Source organism: Amblyomma americanum, chromosome 1, assembly GCF_052857255.1.
Source record: "Amblyomma americanum isolate KBUSLIRL-KWMA chromosome 1, ASM5285725v1, whole genome shotgun sequence".
NCBI classification, from domain to species: Eukaryota; Metazoa; Arthropoda; class Arachnida; order Ixodida; family Ixodidae; genus Amblyomma; species Amblyomma americanum.
Window position 1 is genome coordinate 211,953,634 of NC_135497.1, and position 21,458 is coordinate 211,975,091.

At 45.9% G+C, this 21,458-nt stretch overlaps 1 protein-coding gene across 2 annotated transcripts in view; it reads left to right on the forward strand.

The window, feature by feature from the left end:
* LOC144114582 (uncharacterized) overlaps positions 1-18,485 on the forward strand; it is a 46,996-nt gene extending 28,511 nt beyond the window's left edge. For both annotated transcript variants that reach the window (XM_077648419.1, XM_077648420.1), the window contains exons 8-11: positions 3,951-4,172; positions 10,687-10,770; positions 10,990-11,111; positions 16,574-18,485. The gene's annotated coding sequence lies outside the window, so the exon portion shown is untranslated. The remainder of the gene's footprint in view (positions 1-3,950; positions 4,173-10,686; positions 10,771-10,989; positions 11,112-16,573) is intronic.
* Positions 18,486-21,458: the final 2,973 nt, after the last annotated feature.

Here is a 21,458-nt window from a genome sequence, read left to right on the forward strand (position 1 = left end):
CTATCTTAGATGAGGTGGATTTATGCTGCAGTTGGCTTGGCTTGACACACTTTCGGTACCTCATTGTTGCCAGTAGAGGTCCCTGCGATCTCTGACACTTGGAGGTGGCAGCCGGATTGTCATCGCCGCCAACTTGCTTTTGTCGCCGACGTTGTCGCGGGCAGTTATCGCTTGTCCCATACGTTGAAAATTCGTTGTTGGGAAGGAAATTGTGCAGGAGCTATCTCACATCTCGGTAGGAAAGGATAAAAAGAGGGACTGAGAGAAGAAAGGAAAAAAAAGATCTGCCGTAATGGAGGGCTCCGGAATAATTTCGACTACCTGGGGAACTTTAACGTGCACTGACATCACACAGGACACGGGCGCCTTTGCGTTTCGCCTCCATCGAAACGCGCCCACCGCGGTCGGGTTCCAACCCGGGTTCTCCGGAGCAGTAGCCGAGCGCCCTAACCACAGAGCCACCGTGGCGGGTCTCATACGTTCGCCGTTTCGTCACTTGGGTTTCTCTGACCGTGTTGACCGAGTGGCGCTCAGTCCTCACAAAGTTACATCTGTTCGCCGTTTTGTGATTGCGTCCGGCGGTTCCGCCGCTTTGAAAGAAAAGTGCCTTATCTTCGCATGTGTTGAACAAGCGGTGTGGTGCACACTCAGATTGTGGACAGCATGGACCCGCTGTGTCCGTCAAACAAGCGTGGCAAGTATTCCAACTAAATGCGGTGACCTTGCTGTCTAGCGTGTACAGTGAAAGCACAACCTTGGCGCAAATACAGGCGCAAATCGTCGCCAACAAGAGAAAATTTCCGCAAGGTAACGTCAGTGACATTTTAAAGCAGATTTTTCTCAATAAAGTGATTTTTTTGTACTTCACGAATTTTTCGGACTGTTCGATTATTTGGACTATTTTTGAGGTTCCTTCGAGTCCGAAAAATCGGTCGGCGACTGTATATCAAAGTGGTTCACATAGGTCGCTTATTCCAGGCCTGGAGAATTTGAAAATGGGTTTGGCTCTGTGAAATTCGTTATGGTCATTCCTTGATAGGTGCCCCAGGGCAAGACAGAGCCCTTTTTCTAAATTTCCTTGCTGGAAAAGTCAAGCCCAGCACTGAATTTAGTGTCAATAAACTAGATCTTCATTAGGCATATTTAAATTGCTTATGACAAATTCCAGAAGCAATAACTTGAAAAAGTGGGCTTGTCTTGTTCTCAAAAATGTATTCAGGTACGGAATAAAAAAAGCCTTGTGGAAATCCGATAAGCGGTTCCCGAGCAGCAGCCAGAATGAGCAGCCCCGCCAGGCAAAAAATACATCCTGAGAAAACAGCCCTCAAAGGTTGCGAGAACACAAGCTTTCTTGTTTCTTGTGATATCTGAATGAAATTTTCAGGGTAGACTAAAAACACAAACATTTGAAGAAATACCAAGGTTCATGAAGCTGTGCACACTGGTTCTCAAGTTACAGGAGCATATCAAAATGGTTCACATAGGTCTATTTCTCCAGGCCTGGAGAATTTGAAAACAGTGCTGTCACTGTGAAATTCATTGGGGTTATTCCTAGTTAGGTACCGGAGATCAAAACAAGGCCCTTTTGGTGAATTTCCTTGCTGAAAAATTTTAGCATAGCACTGAATTTAGTGTCATTAATTAGACCTCATTAGCCAATAATAATTGCTTATGACAGATTCCATACGCAATAATCTGAATAAACGAGCTTGACCTTCCCTCTGAAATTTATTTAGGTACGGAATAAAAAAAAAAACCCCATGGAAATCCGGTAAGTGGCTCCCGAGATGCAGCCAAAATCTCGATCTTCTCGGACGTCAGGAAATGTTTCCAAGTGAACGGCGTGCGATGCATTCTCATGCCTCGGGGTAGATGCGAGACAGGAGCTGGAGGTCGCAGTCGCCGAGTTTGATGCGTTCGGTACGCAAGGCATGCCCGTCGAAGCAACGCATTCTTGCACCGATGAAGATGCTGGTACGCCGCTGGAAGCGGCAAAGCAATCGCTGTCTAGTAGCGATGTAGAAGAAGTTACGCGGCTGGAAGCATCGACAGTCCTTGTTGGCGGCACGCTTTTCCGAAAGAACACAGTTCATACCACGCTTCCGGGCACTGAACGCATGTAGCGTCTTTAGCTTTGTTGGACGCATCTTGAGTGACTGCGCAATAGTCAACAGTCTGCAGGAAACTGTTCGGACGGCACGGCGAGAGATCGTAAAGACGGTGGCAGCGGCGATCACAATGAGAAAAGTAGAGAGCCAAGGCTGGTGGGGCGACGCGCTGGCCTCCGCTGGAGGGGACCGCCGCGTCAGCGTGCGCAGCAGCCAATAGCAGGCGCGTGATCCCCCGCGTTCTCAAGGAGCGCGCCCTTCGCCCAATCGCAGTCTCGCATTTCTAAGGCGGGAAACTCGAAAGGCGCTTTTAGGCCCCCAATCACAAACGAGTAGCGCTTCCACCACGCCGCCGCTGCCGTTGTCGAAGGCAGGCAAAAGAGAGCAAGAATTCACAAACAGAACAAGACCAAGATGGCGGCTCTTGGTTCACTGGCTGAGCAACAGCGTACGCACACAGTTGGGGTATTTTCTGCACTCTCTCGCAGCTCAGCGCCGAGGCGTTAAGCGCTGGAGGATGCCGAACAGTGTTGGTCATGTGCCAGTGTAGTGAAGACGGTCCCGCTTTGGCCAGTGTGCGGACACGGCTTCTTAGATATTTAATTTGAAGTACTTTCACGACAAATTAGTCGTTCATATTTGCAGAAAAGGTAGTTAATGGCACATACTACCGCAATGTGCACTTTTCCAAAAATCGGCTTTTTCACGATTTTTCGATCTTCAAGGGCCGCATCCCCCCCTTAAGCGCTGGAGGATGCCGAACAGTGTTGGTCAGGCACCAGTGTAGTGAAGACAGTCCCACTTTGGCCAGTGTGTGGTCACTGTGCCACATGCGCTAAACTTGGGCTTTCAAAAATTAGGATGCGGCATTCGCTAATGTGAGCGACTAGTTCTTCTAAGCTAACGCTTTGGTCAGCATCAAGGGCAACAATGAGTCACTCAAGAGTGTTCACACAAGGGCTTTAGCTTTGTCTTGACATGACTGAAATGTAGCAGACCATATTTGAGATTTGATGCTGTGCTCACTGCCGGGGCCTTCTCCCAACTTTACTTGTTTGGGTGCTTCTACCATGCTGAGATCAGCAAGAGGCACTGTGCCCTTGGAGAGAGCAGGAGGATTGGGTTGGGTGAGGCATTTTTTCTTAATTTTGGTGCTTGGCAGACAACAAAAATAAACTGACTTTCTCATCTAAAATTTTTACAGCGCTGAACTGGGGATGTCAGTGTCACATATATTTGGTGTAGCACTAAAGAACTTCTTCATGGCATTACAGCTTACCATCTAGCAGTGGCAGTACGCATGTTGATTTAATGCTCGCTGCTTGTTTAGTGACGTTAGGCCTGACATATGGTCGTTATGCTAACAATTGCCAAAATGTTCATTTTCATCTGCTTGGTTCTAAAATTCACTCGCATCTGCTGCTAATGCGTAAGGCTTGCTGCATTAGTGCTGCCACTCCTGCAGGTCGATGCACAAGTTGTTTTTCGCTGTCATTGTTTGGAGGTAGACTTTTTTTTTTTTAGTATTAAAGCACTTTTACAATGGGTAAACCCCGAACAACATTTCTTTTGTCCTGTGGTTTATAAACTTCGCCTCACTGCTATGGAGAGGTTATGTCTCGCACTCATTAGGTTTCGGCCACGTGGCTTCGTACAGTCATTCCTGGATGTAAATCTGAGTTGAAGGGGGCTGGAGGTTAGTTAGAATTTAGTGCGGGCCTTTTTAAGTGTAGCGGAGCTAAATTTTGGTGTTTTATGGCCAGATAAACAAGGAAGGCATGCAGCATTAGCTGTAGCTTTCTCATGCCGCTTGCGAGCTAGACTGTCCCACTTTTTGTGCAGAACCCAGCCAGCACAGAGGTGCCAGGCCGAAGTATGGGCTGTCTTCTCGTCTGACTGCTCAATTTCCGGAGCAATTCTCCACCTCGCCTGAAGTGCGAGTCGGTGGCCGCGGCCCGGTTCCAGGTGGCTCCGCGGAGGGACCGCAGATTCCTAGGCAGCCACGCACGCTGCTGCCTGCCTATATTTAACTCGGGAAGCCGGGCGACGGCAAGTCTGCCAAGGGTGAGTCTTTCTTTTGTTTGCACGCTAGCCGTGGAATGTGAATGCACCAGAGGGGGTGCAAGTGCAGTGTGTCATGTAAAAGGCAAGTGGTGACTGTAGGTGGTGTGATGTTACTGTGAACTACTGTTCAGTGAACTCCAGTGAAACATGAATAAGGGCCACTCAACTCCTCTGAATATATGAATGTGCACTGAGCTGATGCACAAATGTAGATACACTGTGCATATATCATTGAGGACGCAAGCAAGCGTAACGTAGAACAAGCAACAAATTTTTTGTTTCTTGTCATTAGCTTTGCCTTGCAACTGTTTCTAGCATAGGAGCTGAAATAAAATGTGCACACAGCAGCAAGGTTGACATGCAGCTGCAATCAGAATATGATTTGCAACGCAATGCTGACGTCAAAATGGCAAAAGCGACCAAAGCGGACTGGTTTCATAAGGTAATAATGTATGCTATGCCTGTGCTGCCTAACCTTGCCTACCACTGTTGCTGGCTGATATCGGCGTCTCGGCCTTTTAGCGAGTGGGCCGGGTTGCATGTATGGCACTGCGCTTTACACTAAACTGCTCCTAAAGTCTTTCGTAGCCACTGAGTAGGATAAATTTTCATATGCAGGAAATTACTAGACAAGTACCTCGCAGCAAAGGGGCATAATTTTGTCTCATTGTGTTGATGCTTTGCATAGCTGCTGTGATTGAGGGGTCGAATTGCAGCTAGGGCAGCTAAATTTCAGTTTAGGTGAAAGGAAAAACGTTCCTGGGCTGGGTGATGTCGGCACTCATTAGAAGAATTCCAACTGGTAGAAACTAGTCCCGAGGCCTCCACTGAGTGTCCCTCGTAGCTGACATGTGCCTTTGGGGTGCTACAAATTAAAAATTGGAGAAGCTGTGTTCCGAAAAGTCGGAAGCCAAAAGCATATAATTACTTATGCAGCTTCTTAGACGGTCATTGGATATAGTCTAGCATGTGCCGTATATACCCACCTAATGAACCCACTCTCATAATGAACCCGCCCTCCAGTTTCATCCGCCAGAATCTACTTTTTTTTTTTTTTTCAGCCTCTAGCTTTTTGTAGCGAAGTCCTCTTTTTGCGCCCTCGGCATTGCAAACCTTGGCAGCGTGCCAAGATGCTGCCCCCCTTCCCCATGTCGCATGCCCTCATTCTGCCCACTTGTATGTTTGCACATGTACGCTTGCTCAGTAAGTGTATTATATGGGCACAATTTGTCGAAAGTTTCAACCTGGTAGCCGGGAAATCATGTTTTCTGGGAACGCATTAACCAGGAAAAATATAACGTCTTGCTTTGGAACATTTTTAATGTCCGCGATTTTAAGCGTATTAACCGGGAAATCGTATGAACTGGGAACATATCAACAATTCAGTGTGTTCATTAGCATTGGCGTTGACAGTGTTCTAGATGAGGATGCTTTTGAGGAAAGGAAGGGTGAATAACTGGCTCTCTGGATAGCCCTGGCTCCCTAGCGCCCTGGACGGAGTCTGCGTTTACATCACGTTTCACGTTGCTCCGTCCTGTGACGTCATAACAGTGCACAGAGTTTGAATTGGAGGGCGGGAACAAATTTTTGAACTTCAAATCCAAATTTCTTTGAAATAAATGCATCTTTCGCTCCCGGACGAGTGGCAAGAAAGCTATGATATGCCGAACTATCATATTTTCCTAACCAAAAGAAAAAAAGAATGAGTGTTCTCCTCACTGTCCCTTTAAGGGAGGAAGAGGGTCATAGAAAAAAAATTTATTAATGAAGTCAAAATTATGAAATCTTTAGGGAACATGTATTTTTGTGTGGTGATTCCAAATATGGAATTTAATTTCATGTGCAACAATTTCTTGAGCACTTATGCAGTATGTTATGTAACTTTTTGAAAAGAGCTTTCAATAAATCCTGCTGCAGGGAACTTGCTAGAATGCATGTCACTGGTTTCTTTTGACATTGATCTATGCAATAAACCTAAGATTATCATCCTGTCTGTCATAAAAGTTGAGTTATAGAATTTTGAAGTTGTTGCTTCAGAAACAGGAAGACAAATATTTCTTCCCATTTGTGAAGTATGAAGTTCAATACCCTGTAACTCAACTTCTGTGATAGGCAGGATAATAATTTTACCCTTGATGCATAGCTTGTTGTCAAGACCAGCGGACGGGATGCATTCTAGCAAGTTCTTTGCAGCAAAATATTGTTAAAGCTCTCCGCAAAAAGTTACATGACATATTGCATCAAGTGCACAAGGCCTTGTTGTACATTAAATTTAATTCCATATTTGGAATCGGCACACAAAAATACATCTTCCCTGAAGACTTCATAATTGTGACTTCATTAATAAATATTTTTTTTCTAAGACCAGCTTCTCCCCTTAATAGAATATATTTGCTCTGAGTTGTCAAGAACCGGTTATTCCATATGCTTATGGCAACTCTGTATGAATGGTTGCACTTTTGGAGCTCACTGGCAGCACAAGATATTGGTGGTTGGGTCCAAAAATTCGCCTGCTTTTTGTTCTGAAGCTTTGCCATCCATGCAACTTTTTAATGGCTTCTTGCAGCTTTTGCTATATTAGTGAAACAAAATGTTCTTGAAAGCATTGGATGAAGGCTGTGTTGGCAGAGGTACAAGGCCTGTAGGGACATTTTTTACTGGAACAGCCCACTCACCCGGCTCATAGGAACTCTCCCAGTTAGGAAGTCGTGAAATGATACAGCAGAACTACGCTGTTTTTCATGAGGCCACGAGGAAAATTATACCAGCCAGGCAAAGTAGCCAAACAATGTGTGTGGATAAGATTGTGAGTGTTGTATGCGACTTTTTTTTAATTATTCCTTGTAAGTGCAATATGCTTCTGGAATTTACAAGCCTTTGCAGCTGCTAAGCTTTAAGGGGAGACACTGGTCTTAAAACGAAAATTTTTATTATTGGAGATATTGTAATGAAATTAGGTATCCATATGTATTTCTTCCTCCTATTTTCATAAATGTAATTAGTTTCAACTTATCTCAATTAATTTTCTACTTATGGAAAATTAACTGAAGTCTAATTAGGTAATTTCTTACGGGTCATTAACACAGTTTCCCTCAACATTTTTTGGTTCCGATTAAAATGTAGCCGTAGCCAAAGAGGTTCCTTGCGGAGCTATGCTATATATGTTGTTATTAAGATACATCATCATATAAAAATGTTCAGTTATGTCGATGCATCACAATTCTGGAATATAATTAGCTGGTATTATTGTTCACAAAATTTGATATGTTCAACTTAGCCACATATATATAGCATAGCTCCACAGTTCAATTCTTTCTGAATTCAATGGTGTAAAGCTCATTAAAATTGCACCACAAAAACATAATGAAAAGTTCCGTAACTCTAGTGACATTGGCAAAAAAATGAAGCTGAGAATATCGCAATTAAAGTTTTGACGCTGACTACAGAAAATTCTGGGAGGAATCTTCAACAACGGATTTTATTTAGATGTTTCCTATCTGTTTCCCTAGAAAGCAAAACAAAAAGTGTCTTATTCCATCCAAGGAAACATTAATAAAAAAATGTCGAAGGTGTAAGCGTAATGAAGTTGTAAAAAAAATGATTTCTTATGAAGTTATCGGTACATTTTTTTTTTTTAGGGGCAATGGAGTGCAGGGCTAGGGTGTTGAGCTCTAAAGACAATATTTTGAATCCTGAACACTGTTTTTTGAGAGACCTAGCAGTCCAGAGCCAAGCAGATCTGAGCCACCCTGGCAAGCAGATGGGTGATCCTGAAAAGGACCGTTGGGTGCGACGCTCGACACGTCTCCTACTCTGTCTCTGAGAAGAACCCCCTGGACGTTAGGTAGCATGCTGTCCTGTGCTGCTGTAGAACGTCTTCATAGCAGTCCAGGACTGTAATCTTCAGTTGCTCCCGTTTTGTGCCGCCCTGTCAGTCTCTCTTTCGTATTAGCGCTCTTTAGCTGAGCTCCATTTGCCTTGCGCAAATGCAGGGCGCCTTTTCCTAGAATTCGGCGAAAAAGGCAGCCACCAGCAGCATAGCCCAGACTTGCAGTGATGGATTCATTAGTTGCCCTCCTTCCTTGGTTGTAGAGGGCAACAGCCTCAGCAGCAGCCGGCTTCACACTTTCCAAAGAAGCATTTCCATTCTTTGAAGCTTGCATGCAAACGAGAGAGTGTAGGCTCTCACTCACCTTCTGAGTCTTTCCTTCGCTGCATCGTGCCAACAGGTTCTCATCGCTGAGCTTTGCAAACACTGGCTCCAGAGCAGCCCCAACACGAGCCGGGAGGGCACTCTTTTGTGCAGGTGGAAGTTCACCATTGGCCAAGGCTCTGTTGAGCTTCCACCAAGAGTCAGCACCCTCAGGGCCCTTGGAGTGGTTCGGGACATCATTTGTAGAGGTCATGTGCAAGAGTGTAGCTTCCACTGCCTTCTTCACGCCTGGAACGTCTTGACTGTTGCTCCTCAGGGCATGGCCGTAGTAGTTGGTGATCTTCTTGATCTTTTCCTGCGGCAGCTTGCCTCTTCCGCCCAGAGATTCACCTTGAGCCTTCTTTCTATGAACCAGGTTCTGCAGAGCAGTCCGCATTCGCTTATGAACATGGTTGATGCAATCCTTCTTGTCAGTCTTTATGAGTCCGTACACTTTTGCTTCTGACAAAGCATAAAAAGTCCGGCTGTCTCCAACAGAGAGGACGGTCGTGTAGCGCAGACCATACTTGGCCAGAGATCTTTAAAACATGGTCAGCGCATTCTCCACTTCCATGCGACCAGAGTTACAGTCGATGTTTCGCTGGTACTCGTGGTGGCGAGCCAGTCACTGTAGCCTTCATCTTGTGGCTATGGTACCAAGGCACATCTGAGACAAAAGTTCGGGTAAACAATGTGGTCTTTTGCCTGTGTACAGCTCAACAGTGCAGGCCACACTGATGTGAGAGCTACGACCTCGGGTCATCCACAAACCATCAAATATAACGTCAGTGTTCCCAATTCTACTCAAGAAGTCTCTATAGAGGTCCTTGATGACTGCCACACTGGCAGCTTCACTTGCGGTCGCTGTGCTCTCGCAGGCTTTCACAAAGTTTTCAGGTGTCCCTGAAAGGCCTTGTGGTGCAGACCTCGGTGGGACAGGTTCATACAGGCGCAAAAGTCTGCAAGTGCAGTCAAGCCTTTGCCTATCGTCTGTATTCCCTTCATGGCCCTCATGTTGACCTCGAAGGGAGTTATGTTGGCAGTTCCACTTACTTGTTGGGAAGAAAATTGCTTCCTCTCCAAGTGCAGCTACCGCAGATGAGCTGGAGCTTTACAGCTAAGCCATACTCCTTGTCTGTTGCCTTGCTCAAAGTCAGACTTCCTGCGCCGCAGGTTCCGCACTTCGGTTGCGCAATAAAGTTGTTTAGAACTTTCATGTCCACAATCACGAACTCGGTACCAGTATCATCGGTCTGGCACTCCGCGCTGGCGCCAAGAAGTTCAAACTTGCGCTGGGTCGCTAAGTTTTCCGGCAGAGGGGACTTCGTGTTCGCCGATCACTCAACAAACTGCGCCTGCTCCGCCGCAGAGTAGTATGTGGCATCAAGACGAACTGTACCGTAATCCGGGAATCAATTCGTGCTGGAACTCGGTCCTGCAGTGTCGTCAGCGAGCAGCGTGGTTGATGTTCCAGACAGATCCAGCGAGTCCGGCACCGGCTCTAGCGAAGGTCCCGACAGCGCACTTGTGGCCGATGCTGTACCATGCCCGTTTCTTAAGGCTTCCAAAAGTTCGTTGCATGCACGGTTTAAGTCTGTTGTCTCCCGTCATCTTGATCGCATGGGAAAAATCCCAGCACAAAGCAGAAACATGGCGCATCAAGAAAAAACAAGCGCAAACGCAGACGCACATGAAGCGGCAGTGACGCTGGTGAGCGCAAAAGCGAAAGAAAAAAAAATGACGCGCCGGTTACTCCAGCCAATGGCAGGCGCGAAAAGCGCGCCATGCGCGAGCCAATCAGCGACCCGGAAACGGTCTTCGGAAAGCCAGCCAGGGCAGTCATTTTGCTTGAGCGACGCCATTTTGAGACATCGCAAATTGTGCGCAACGAAAACAGCTTCAAACCAAGCCCAAGATGGCGGCCATCGGCCGTCTGCAGCGTCCGCGGCATGCGTGGGAAGTTCAAACAAATTTCGCCTTTTTGGGGACATTTCGTGGCTGCCGTGGCATATTGAAAGCATATTTTATCGCATTTCCCGACCAAATTTACTGTAAATAATTTGAGAATAGGTGCTTGAAGGGTCAAACATTCCGAAAATGAGTTTTGCTCAAAATCGATTGTTTGACCATTTTTGACTGTTCTAAGACATGCAGCTCCCCTTAAGTCTAATAAAATTAGAATATAATCTGACTCACTAGTAGATCACGATCACATTTATTTCGTAGTGAAAAGTTTGTGCAACAGCTAATGCCCATTTTGTCAGTACTGTATCTGCAAGCTTTGTTGACAGATTTTTGGTGTTCATTTTTCGTTTTGAACAGCGGTGTGGCCACGGGGACACTCCGGCGCCCCTGGCTATCGTGAACTCCAGAGCAAGGTTGCCGAACTGGAGGCAAAGCTGAGAGGTGGGTATCTAGCATAGGATGGGGAAGCGGAAACTTCTTGTTTGCTAGAACGCTGGTGACAAGGCGACCTGGTGTCATTTTTATACAGTGTTGTAACACCTTAGAATAGAGCAGTGGAATGCCTGTGGCGATTTCAAAAGTCTCTCGTGACCACCGTAAGAAAGGCTAGTTTTAGAGGTTGTTTGACCACTGTGTGTTACGGCGCTGGCACATTTACAGAGAGGCAGGATGGCAGCCAGCAAACTTCTATTCCGAGCACCCCCATGAGAGCGCACTCTCTGGACCGCAGCAACCACGAGATGGACTGCCTGAGAAACGACAGTGTTCAACCACGGGGTCAGGTGGGTGGTCCTTTCCTAATAATAGAAAAAAAAATGTTATAATATATATCAAATTATGTAAAGTGCATGGTCTGTTGCTTGAGTTGAAATATGTGTTCGGCTAATGGTTGACTCTTGATCTCGGTGGCCCTGACTAACGTCCCTCTATGAAGAAGGTAGTGACATTCTCCGTTTCCTGCTGGCTTCCTTCTAATACCTCCATGCCCATCATTGCTTGTGAGCGTCGCTGAAAGGGTCAAAACTTGTTGGTGCACTTGCAAAATTCCAAAGCTTTGCCATTGTTTTGCCATTTATTGGCCGGGCAGGAGTTTCCTGCTTGAACTGTCTGCACCCGGTGGTGGTTCCTGCCCGACCTGCCTTAGCTTGATTGTGGTCTCTTCACCACCAGAAAATCGCCTCTTCTGATAGAATGTTTTCAGTGCTTCCCTTCGACATAACTGCAGCGTGAAAAAAAAGACAAACGCAATGGAAGGAAAACACTGACGACACGGACAATCGCTGCACTCACAACTGGTTTTATTTTGCCAATACATGCAAAATATAAAGGTTCCGCTGTGCATGCACTCACATAATACAGAAGAAAAGGAGACGTGCCAACGACAACATAGCTCTTCATAGCTCGTGCCTCAGTTCCAATACCATCGGCGTTGATGCCATCTGGGGTGCACGCCATGGCAATATGCCAGGATGCTGCGCCAGTAACAGCATGGTGTGTTTATATTTTGACGAGAGCGCCAGCGGCAATGGCTCACTTGGCAAGCTTGGCAACGTGCCAGGACACTGCTGTGGCCGGCTGCCGACAGGGTATGTGTTGTAAGAAAGCCGGCGAGACTGTGAGGGAGAGACATGGGGCATGAGGTAGCACGTGTCAGAGTACATGCACTCGAACACCGGAGGAGAACCTTGTAGTTTAGGCCAGAATATCACAAAAAGTTTTTACTTTCACCCCACAGCTAATGCTAAAACATTCGCGGTACACACATGTAACTGTCCTCTGAGTTTTTTTTTTTATGTAGAATGTTGTCCCACTCGTTTGGGTAACCTCTTCTGTGCAATTGGTCATTAAATCGGCTATGGTGCAGCTGTGTCTCGTGCATACGCTGATGTTATGATCCTTTCCTAACCAAGGAAGAAATTGGTTGGGTTTTAACATAGGTAAGGGGGGAGACTACCCTTAAACACCAACTTTTTTGTTTCTTGAGATATCTGAATGAAATATTCAGGGTAGGCGAAGAGCACGACCATTTGAAGAACTACCAAGTTTCATGGAGCTGTGGGCACTGGTTCCGAAGTTACAGGAGTACAGCAGCCGACGTGTAATTCGGACTCTAATAATTCGGACTTGTAGGATATTTCGGACCTCGTTGAGGCACCGTCAGTCTCCCCATAGAAGCGCATACATATTCACAACGGATATTTCGGATCTAAAAAGTCCGAAAATTCGATTTTTCGGACTAATTTCAGTCGCCTGCGGGCCAAAGTCGGCCATCTTTTCGGCGGCGCAAAAGGCGCTATCTTAGATGAGGTGGATTTATGCTGCAGTTGGCTTGGCTTGACACACTTTCGGTACCTCATTGTTGCCAGTAGAGGTCCCTGCGATCTCTGACACTTGGAGGTGGCAGCCGGATTGTCATCGCCGCCAACTTGCTTTTGTCGCCGACGTTGTCGCGGGCAGTTATCGCTTGTCCCATACGTTGAAAATTCGTTGTTGGGAAGGAAATTGTGCAGGAGCTATCTCACATCTCGGTAGGAAAGGATAAAAAGAGGGACTGAGAGAAGAAAGGAAAAAAAAGATCTGCCGTAATGGAGGGCTCCGGAATAATTTCGACTACCTGGGGAACTTTAACGTGCACTGACATCACACAGGACACGGGCGCCTCTGCGTTTCGCCTCCATCGAAACGCGCCCACCGCGGTCGGGTTCCAACCCGGGTTCTCCGGAGCAGTAGCCGAGCGCCCTAACCACAGGGCCACCGTGGCGGGTCTCATACGTTCGCCGTTTCGTCACTTGGGTTTTTCTGACCGTGTTGACCGAGTGGCGCTCAGTCCTCACAAAGTTACATCTGTTCGCCGTTTTGTGATTGCGTCCGGCGGTTCCGCCGCTTTGAAATAAAAGTGCCTTATCTTCGCGTGTGTTGAACAAGCGGTGTGGTGCACACTCAGATTGTGGACAGCATGGACCCGCTGTGTCCGTCAAACAAGCGTGGCAAGTATTCCAACTAAATGCGGTGACCTTGCTGTCTAGCGTGTACAGTGAAAGCACAACCTTGGCGCAAATACAGGCGCAAATCGTCGCCAACAAGAGAAAATTTCCGCAAGGTAACATCAGTGACATTTTAAAGCAGATTTTTCTCAATAAAGTGATTTTTTTGTACTTCACGGATTTTTCGGACTGTTCGATTATTTGGACCATTTTTGAGGTCCCTTGGAGTCCGAAAAATCGGTCGGCGACTGTATATCAAAGTGGTTCACATAGGTCGCTTATTCCAGGCGTGGAGAATTTGAAAATGGGTTTGGCTCTGTGAAATTCGTTATGGTCATTCCTGGATAGGTGCCCCAGGGCAAGACAGAGCCCTTTTTCTAAATTTCCTTGCTGGAAAAGTCAAGCCCAGCACTGAATTTAGTGTCAATAAACTAGATCTTCATTAGGCATATTTAAATTGCTTATGACAAATTCCAGAAGCAATAACTTGAAAAAGTGGGCTTGTCTTGTTCTCAAAAATGTATTCAGGTACGGAATAAAAAAAGCCTTGTGGAAATCCGATAAGCGGTTCCCGAGCAGCAGCCAGAATGAGCAGCCCCGCCAGGCAAAAAATACATCCTGAGAAAACAGCCCTCAAAGGTTGCGAGAACACAAGCTTTCTTGTTTCTTGTGATATCTGAATGAAATTTTCAGGGTAGACTAAAAACACAAACATTTGAAGAAATACCAAGGTTCATGAAGCTGTGCACACTGGTTCTCAAGTTACAGGAGCATATCAAAATGGTTCACATAGGTCTATTTCTCCAGGCCTGGAGAATTTGAAAACAGTGCTGTCACTGTGAAATTCATTGGGGTTATTCCTAGTTAGGTACCGGAGATCAAAACAAGGCCCTTTTGGTGAATTTCCTTGCTGAAAAATTTTAGCATAGCACTGAATTTAGTGTCATTAATTAGACCTCATTAGCCAATATTAATTGCTTATGACAGATTCCATACGCAATAATCTGAATAAACGAGCTTGACCTTCCCTCTGAAATTTATTTAGGTACGGAATAAAAAAAAAACCCCCATGGAAATCCGGTAAGTGGCTCCCGAGATGCAGCCAGAATCTCGAACTTCTCGGACGTCAGGAAATGTTTCCAAGTGAACAGCGTGCGATGCATTCTCATGCCTCGGGGTAGATGCGAGACAGGAGCTGGAGGTCGCAGTCGCCGAGTTTGATGCGTTCGGTACGCAAGGCATGCCCGTCGAAGCAACGCATTCTTGCACCGATGAAGATGCTGGTACGTCGCTGGAAGCGGCAACGCAATCGCTGTCTAGTAGCGATGTAGAAGAAGTTACGCGGCTGGAAGCATCGACAGTCCTTGTTGGCGGCACGCTTTTCCGAAAGAACACAGTTCATACCACGCTTCCGGGCACTGAACGCGTGTAGCGTCTTTAGCTTTGTTGGACGCATCTTGAGTGACTGCGCAATAGTCAACAGTCTGCAGGAAACTGTTCGGACGGCACGGCGAGAGATCGTAAAGACGGTGGCAGCGGCAATCACAATGAGAAAAGTAGAGAGCCAAGGCTGGTGGGGCGACGCGCTGGCCTCCGCTGGAGGGGACCGCCGCGTCAGCGTGCGCAGCAGCCAATAGCAGGCGCGTGATCCCCCGCGTTTTCAAGGAGCGCGCCCTTCGCCCAATCGCAGTCTCGCATTTCTAAGGCGGGAAACTCGAAAGGCGCTTTTAGGCCCCCAATCACAAACGAGTAGCGCTTCCACCACGCCGCCGCTGCCGTTGTCGAAGGCAGGCAAAAGAGAGCAAGAATTCACAAACAGAACAAGACCAAGATGGCGGCTCTTGGTTCACTGGCTGAGGAACAGCGTACGCACACAGTTGGGGTATTTTCTGCACTCTCTCGCAGCTCAGCGGCGAGGCGTTAAGCGCTGGAGGATGCCGAACAGTGTTGGTCATGTGCCAGTGTAGTGAAGACGGTCCCGCTTTGGCCAGTGTGCGGACACGGCTTCTTAGATATTTAATTTGAAGTACTTTCACGACAAATTAGTCGTTCATATTTGCAGAAAAGGTAGTTAATGGCACATACTACCGCAATGTGCACTTTTCCAAAAATCGGCTTTTTCACGATTTTTCGATTTTCAAGGGCCGCATCCCCCCCTTAAGCGCTGGAGGATGCCGAACAGTGTTGGTCAGGCACCAGTGTAGTGAAGACTGTCCCACTTTGGCCAGTGTGTGGTCACTGTGCCACATGCGCTAAACTTGGGCTTTCAAAAATTAGGATGCGGCATTCGCTAATGTGAGCGACTAGTTCTTCTAAGCTAATGCTTTGGTCAGCATCAAGGGCAACAATGAGTCACTCAAGAGTGTTTCACACAAGGGCTTTATCTTTGTCTTGACATGACTGAAATGTAGCAGACCATATTTGAGATTTGATGCTGTGCTCACTGCCGGGGCCTTCTCCCAACTTTACTTGTTTGGGTGCTTCTACCATGCTGAGATCAGCAAGAGGCACTGTGCCCTTGGAGAGAGCAGGAGGATTGGGTTGGGTGAGGCATTTTTTCTTAATTTTGGTGCTTGGCAGACAACAAAAATAAACTGACTTTCTCATCTAAAATTTTTACAGCGCTGAACTGGGGATGTGAGTGCCACATATATTTGGTGTAGCACTAAAGAACTTCTTCATGGCATTACAGCTTACCATCTAGCAGTGGCAGTACGCATGTTGATTTAATGCTCGCTGCTTGTTTAGTGACGTTAGGCCTGACATATGGTCGTTATGCTAACAATTGCCAAAATGTTCATTTTCATCTGCTTGGTTCTAAAATTCACTCGCATCTGCTGCTAATGCGTAAGGCTTGCTGCATTAGTGCTGCCACTCCTTCAGGTCGATGCACAAGTTGTTTTTCGCTGTCATTGTTTGGAGGTAGACTTTTTTTTTTTTAGTATTAAAGCACTATTACAATGGGTAAACCCCGAACAACATTTCTTTTGTCCTGTGGTTTATAAACTTCGCCTCACTGCTATGGAGAGGTTATGTCTCGCACTCATTAGGTTTCGGCCACGTGGCTTCGTACAGTCATTCCTGGATGTAAATCTGAGTTGAAGGGGGCTGGAGGTTAGTTAGAATTTAGTGCGGGCCTTTTTAAGTGTAGCGGAGCTAAATTTTGGTGTTTTATGGCCAGATAAACAAGGAAGGCATGCAGCATTAGCTGTAGCTTTCTCATGCCGCTTGCGAGCTAGACTGTCCCACTTTTTGTGCAGAACCCAGCCAGCACAGAGGTGCCAGGCCGAAGTATGGGCTGTCTTCTCGTCTGACTGCTCAATTTCCGGAGCAATTCTCCACCTCGCCTGAAGTGCGAGTCGGTGGCCGCGGCCCGGTGCCAGGTGGCTCCGCGGAGGGACCGCAGATTCCTAGGCAGCCACGCACGCTGCTGCCTGCCTATATTTAACTCAGGAAGCCGGGCAACGGCAAGTCTGCCAAGGGTGAGTCTTTCTTTTGTGTGCACGCTAGCCGTGGAATGTGAATGCACCAGAGGGGGTGCAAGTGCAGTGTGTCATGTAAAAGGCAAGTGGTGACTGTAGGTGGTGTGATGTTACTGTGAACTACTGTTCACAGTGAACTCCAGTGAAACATGAATAAGGGCCACTCAACTCCTCTGAATATATGAATGTGCACTGAGCTGATGCACAAATGTAGATACACTGTGCATATATCATTGAGGACGCAAGCAAGCGTAACGTAGAACAAGCAACAAATTTTTTGTTTCTTGTCATTAGCTTTGCCTTGCAACTGTTTCTAGCATAGGAGCTGAAATAAAATGTGCACACAGCAGCAAGGTTGACATGCAGCTGCAATCAGAATATGATTTGCAACGCAATGCTGACGTCAAAATGGCAAAAGCGACCAAAGCAGACTGGTTTCATAAGGTAATAATGTATGCTATGCCTGTGCTGCCTAACCTTGCCTACCACTGTTGCTGGCTGATATCGGCGTCTCGGCCTTTTAGCGAGTGGGCCGGGTTGCATGTATGGCACTGCGCTTTACACTAAACTGCTCCTAAAGTCTTTCGTAGCCACTGAGTAGGATAAATTTTCATATGCAGGGAATTACTAGACAAGTACCTCGCAGCAAAGGGGCATAATTTTGTCTCATTGTGTTGATGCTTTGCATAGCTGCTGTGATTGAGGGGTCGAATTGCAGCTAGGGCAGCTAAATTTCAGTTTAGGTGAAAGGAAAAACGTTCCTGGGCTGGGTGATGTCGGCACTCATTAGAAGAATTCCAACTGGTAGAAACTAGTCCCGAGGCCTCCACTGAGTGTCCCTCGTAGCTGACATGTGCCTTTGGGGTGCTACAAATTAAAAATTGGAGAAGCTGTGTTCCGAAAAGTCGGAAGCCAAAAGCATATAATTACTTATGCAGCTTCTTAGACGGTCATTGGATATAGTCTAGCATGTGCCGTATATACCCACCTAATGAACCCACTCTCATAATGAACCCGCCCTCCAGTTTCATCCGCCAGAATCTACTTTTTTTTTTTTTTTCAGCCTCTAGCTTTTTGTAGCGAAGTCCTCTTTTTGCGCCCTCGGCATTGCAAACCTTGGCAGCGTGCCAAGATGCTGCCCCCCTTCCCCATGTCGCATGCCCTCATTCTGCCCACTTGTATGTTTGCACATGTACGCTTGCTCAGTAAATGTATTATATGGGCACAATTTGTCGAAAGTTTCAACCTGGTAGCCGGGAAATCATGTTTTCTGGGAACGCATTAACCAGGAAAAATGTAACGTCTTGCTATGGAACATTTTTAATGTCCGCGATTTTGAGCGTATTAACCGGGAAATCGTATGAACTGGGAACATATCAACGATTCAGTGTGTTCATTGGCATTGGCGTTGACAGTGTTCTAGATGTGGATGCTTTTGAGGAAAGGAAGGGTGAATAACTGGCTCTCTGGATAGCCCTGGCTCCCTGGCGCCCTGGACGGAGTCTGCGTTTACATCACGTTTCACGTTGCTCCGTCCTGTGACGTCATAACAGTGCACAGAGTTTGAATTGGAGGGCGGGAACAACTTTTTGAACTTCAAATCCAAATTTCTTTGAAATAAATGCATCTTTCGCTCCCGGACGAGTGGCAAGAAAGCCATGATATGCCGAACTATCATATTTTGCTAACCAAAAGAAAAAAAAATTGAGTGTTCTCATCACTGTCCCTTTAAGGGGGGAAGAGGGTCTTAGAAAAAAATTTTATTAATGAAGTCAAAATTATGAAATCTTTAGGGAACGTGTATTTTTGTGTGGTGATTCCAAATATGGAATTTAATTTCATGTGCAACAATTTCTTGAGCACTTATGCAATATGTTATGTAACTTTTTGAGAAGAGCTTTCAATAAATCCTGCTGCAGGGAACTTGCTAGAATGCATGTCACTGGTTTCTCTTGACATTGATCTATGCAATAAACCTAAGATTATCATCCTGTCTGTCATAAAAGTTGAGTTATAGAATTTTGAAGTTGTTGCTTCAGAAACAGGAAGACAAATATTTCTTCCCATTTGTGAAGTACGAAGTTCAATACCCTGTAACTCAACTTCTGTGATAGGCAGGATAATAATTTTACCCTTGATGCATAGCTTGTTGTCAAGACCAGCGGACGGGATGCATTCTAGCAAGTTCCCTGCAGCAAAATATTGTTAAAGCTCTCCGCAAAAAGTTACATGACATATTGCATCAAGTGCACAAGGCCTTGTTGTACTTTAAATTTAATTCCATATTTGGAATCAGCACACAAAAATACATCTTCCCTGAAGACTTCATAATTGTGACTTCATTAATAAATATCTTTTTTCTAAGACCAGCTTCTCCCCTTAATAGAATATATTTGCTCTGAGTTGTCAAGAACCGGTTATTCCATATGCTTATGGCAACTCTGTATGAATGGTTGCACTTTTGGAGCTCACTGGCAGCACAAGATATTGGTGGTTGGGTCCAAAAATTCGCCTGCTTTTTGTTCTGCAGCTTTGCCATCCATGCAACTTTTTAATGGCTTCTTGCAGCTTTTGCTATATTAGTGAAACAAGATGTTTTTGAAAGCATTGGATGAAGGCTGTGTTGGCAGAGGTACAAGGCCTGTAGGGACATTTTTTACTGGAACAGCCCACTCACCCGGCTCATAGGAACTCTCCCAGTTAGGAAGTCGTGAAATGATACAGCAGAACTACGCTGTTTTTCATGAGGCCATGAGGAAAATTGTACCAGCCAGGCAAAGTAAAAGTAGCCAAACAATGTGTGTGGATAAGATTGTGAGTGTTGTATGCGACTTTTTTTTTATTATTCCTTGTAAGCGCAATATGCTTCTGGAATTTACAAGCCTTTGCAGCTGCTAAGCTTTAAGGGGAGACACTGGTCTTAAAACGAAAATTTTTATTATTGGAGATATTGTAATGAAATTAGGTATCCATATGTATTTCTTCCTCCTATTTTGATAAATGTAATTAGCTTCAACTTATCTCAATTAGTTTTCTACTTATGGAAAATTAACTGAAGCCTAATTAGGTAATTTCTTACGGGTCATTAAGACACTTTCCCTCAACATTTTTTGGTTCCGATTAAAATGTAGCCGTAGCCAAAGAGGTTCCTTGCAGAGCTATGCTATTTATGTTGTTATTAAGATACATCATCATATAAATATGTTCAGTTATGTCGATGCATCACAATTCTGGAATATAATTAGCTGGTATTATTGTTCACAAAATTTGATATGTTCAACTTAGCCACATAAATATAGCATAGCTCCACAGTTCAATTCTTTCTGAATTCAATGGTGTAAAGCTCATTAAAATTGCACCACAAAAACATAATGAAAAGTTCCGTAACTCTAGTGACATTGGCAAAAAAATGAAGCTGAGAATATCGCAATTAAAGTTTTGACGCTGACTACAGAAAATTCTGGGAGGAATCTTCAACAACGGATTTTATTTAGATGTTCCCTATCTGTTTCCCTAGAAAGCAAAACAAAAAGTGTCTTATTCCATCCAAGGAAACATTAATAAAAAAATGTCGAAGGTGTAAGCGTAATGAAGTTGTAAAAAAAATGATTTCTTATGAAGTTATCGGTACATTTTTTTTTTTTAGGGGCAATGGAGTGCAGGGCTAGGGTGTTGAGCTCTAAAGACAATATTTTGAATCCTGAACACTGTTTTTTGAGAGACCTAGCAGTCCAGAGCCAAGGAGATCTGAGCCACCCTGGCAAGCAGATGGGTGATCCTGAAAAGGACCGTTGGGTGCGACGCTCGACACGTCTCCTACTCTGTCTCTGAGAAGAACCCCCTGGACGTTAGGTAGCATGCTGTCCTGTGCTGCTGTAGAACGTCTTCATAGCAGTCCAGGACTGTAATCTTCAGTTGCTCCCGTTTTGTGCCGCCCTGTCAGTCTCTCTTTCGTATTAGCGCTCTTTAGCTGAGCTCCATTTGCCTTGCGCAAATGCAGGGCGCCTTTTCCTAGAATTCGGCGAAAAAGGCAGCCACCAGCAGCATAGCCCAGACTTGCAGTGATGGATTCATTAGTTGCCCTCCTTCCTTGGTTGTAGAGGGCAACAGCCTCAGCAGCAGCCGGCTTCACACTTTCCAAAGAAGCATTTTCATTCTTTGAAGCTTGCATGCAAACGAGAGAGTGTAGGCTCTCACTCACCTTCTGAGTCTTTCCTTCGCTGCATCGTGCCAACAGGTTCTCATCGCTGGGCTTTGCAAACACTGGCTCCAGAGCAGCCCCAACACGAGCCGGGAGGGCACTCTTTTGTGCAGGTGGAAGTTCACCATTGGCCAAGGTTCTGTTGAGCTTCCACCAAGAGTCAGCACCCTCAGGGCCCTTGGAGTGGTTCGGGACATCATTTGTAGAGGTCATGTGCAAGAGTGTAGCTTCCACTGCCTTCTTCACGCCTGGAACGTCTTGACTGTTGCTCCTCAGGGCATGGCCGTAGTAGTTGGTGATCTTCTTGATCTTTTCCTGCGGCAGCTTGCCTCTTCCGCCCAGAGATTCACCTTGAGCCTTCTTTCTATGAACCAGGTTCTGCAGAGCAGTCCGCATTCGCTTATGAACGTGGTTGATGCAATCCTTCTTGTCAGTCTTTATGAGTCCGTACACTTTTGCTTC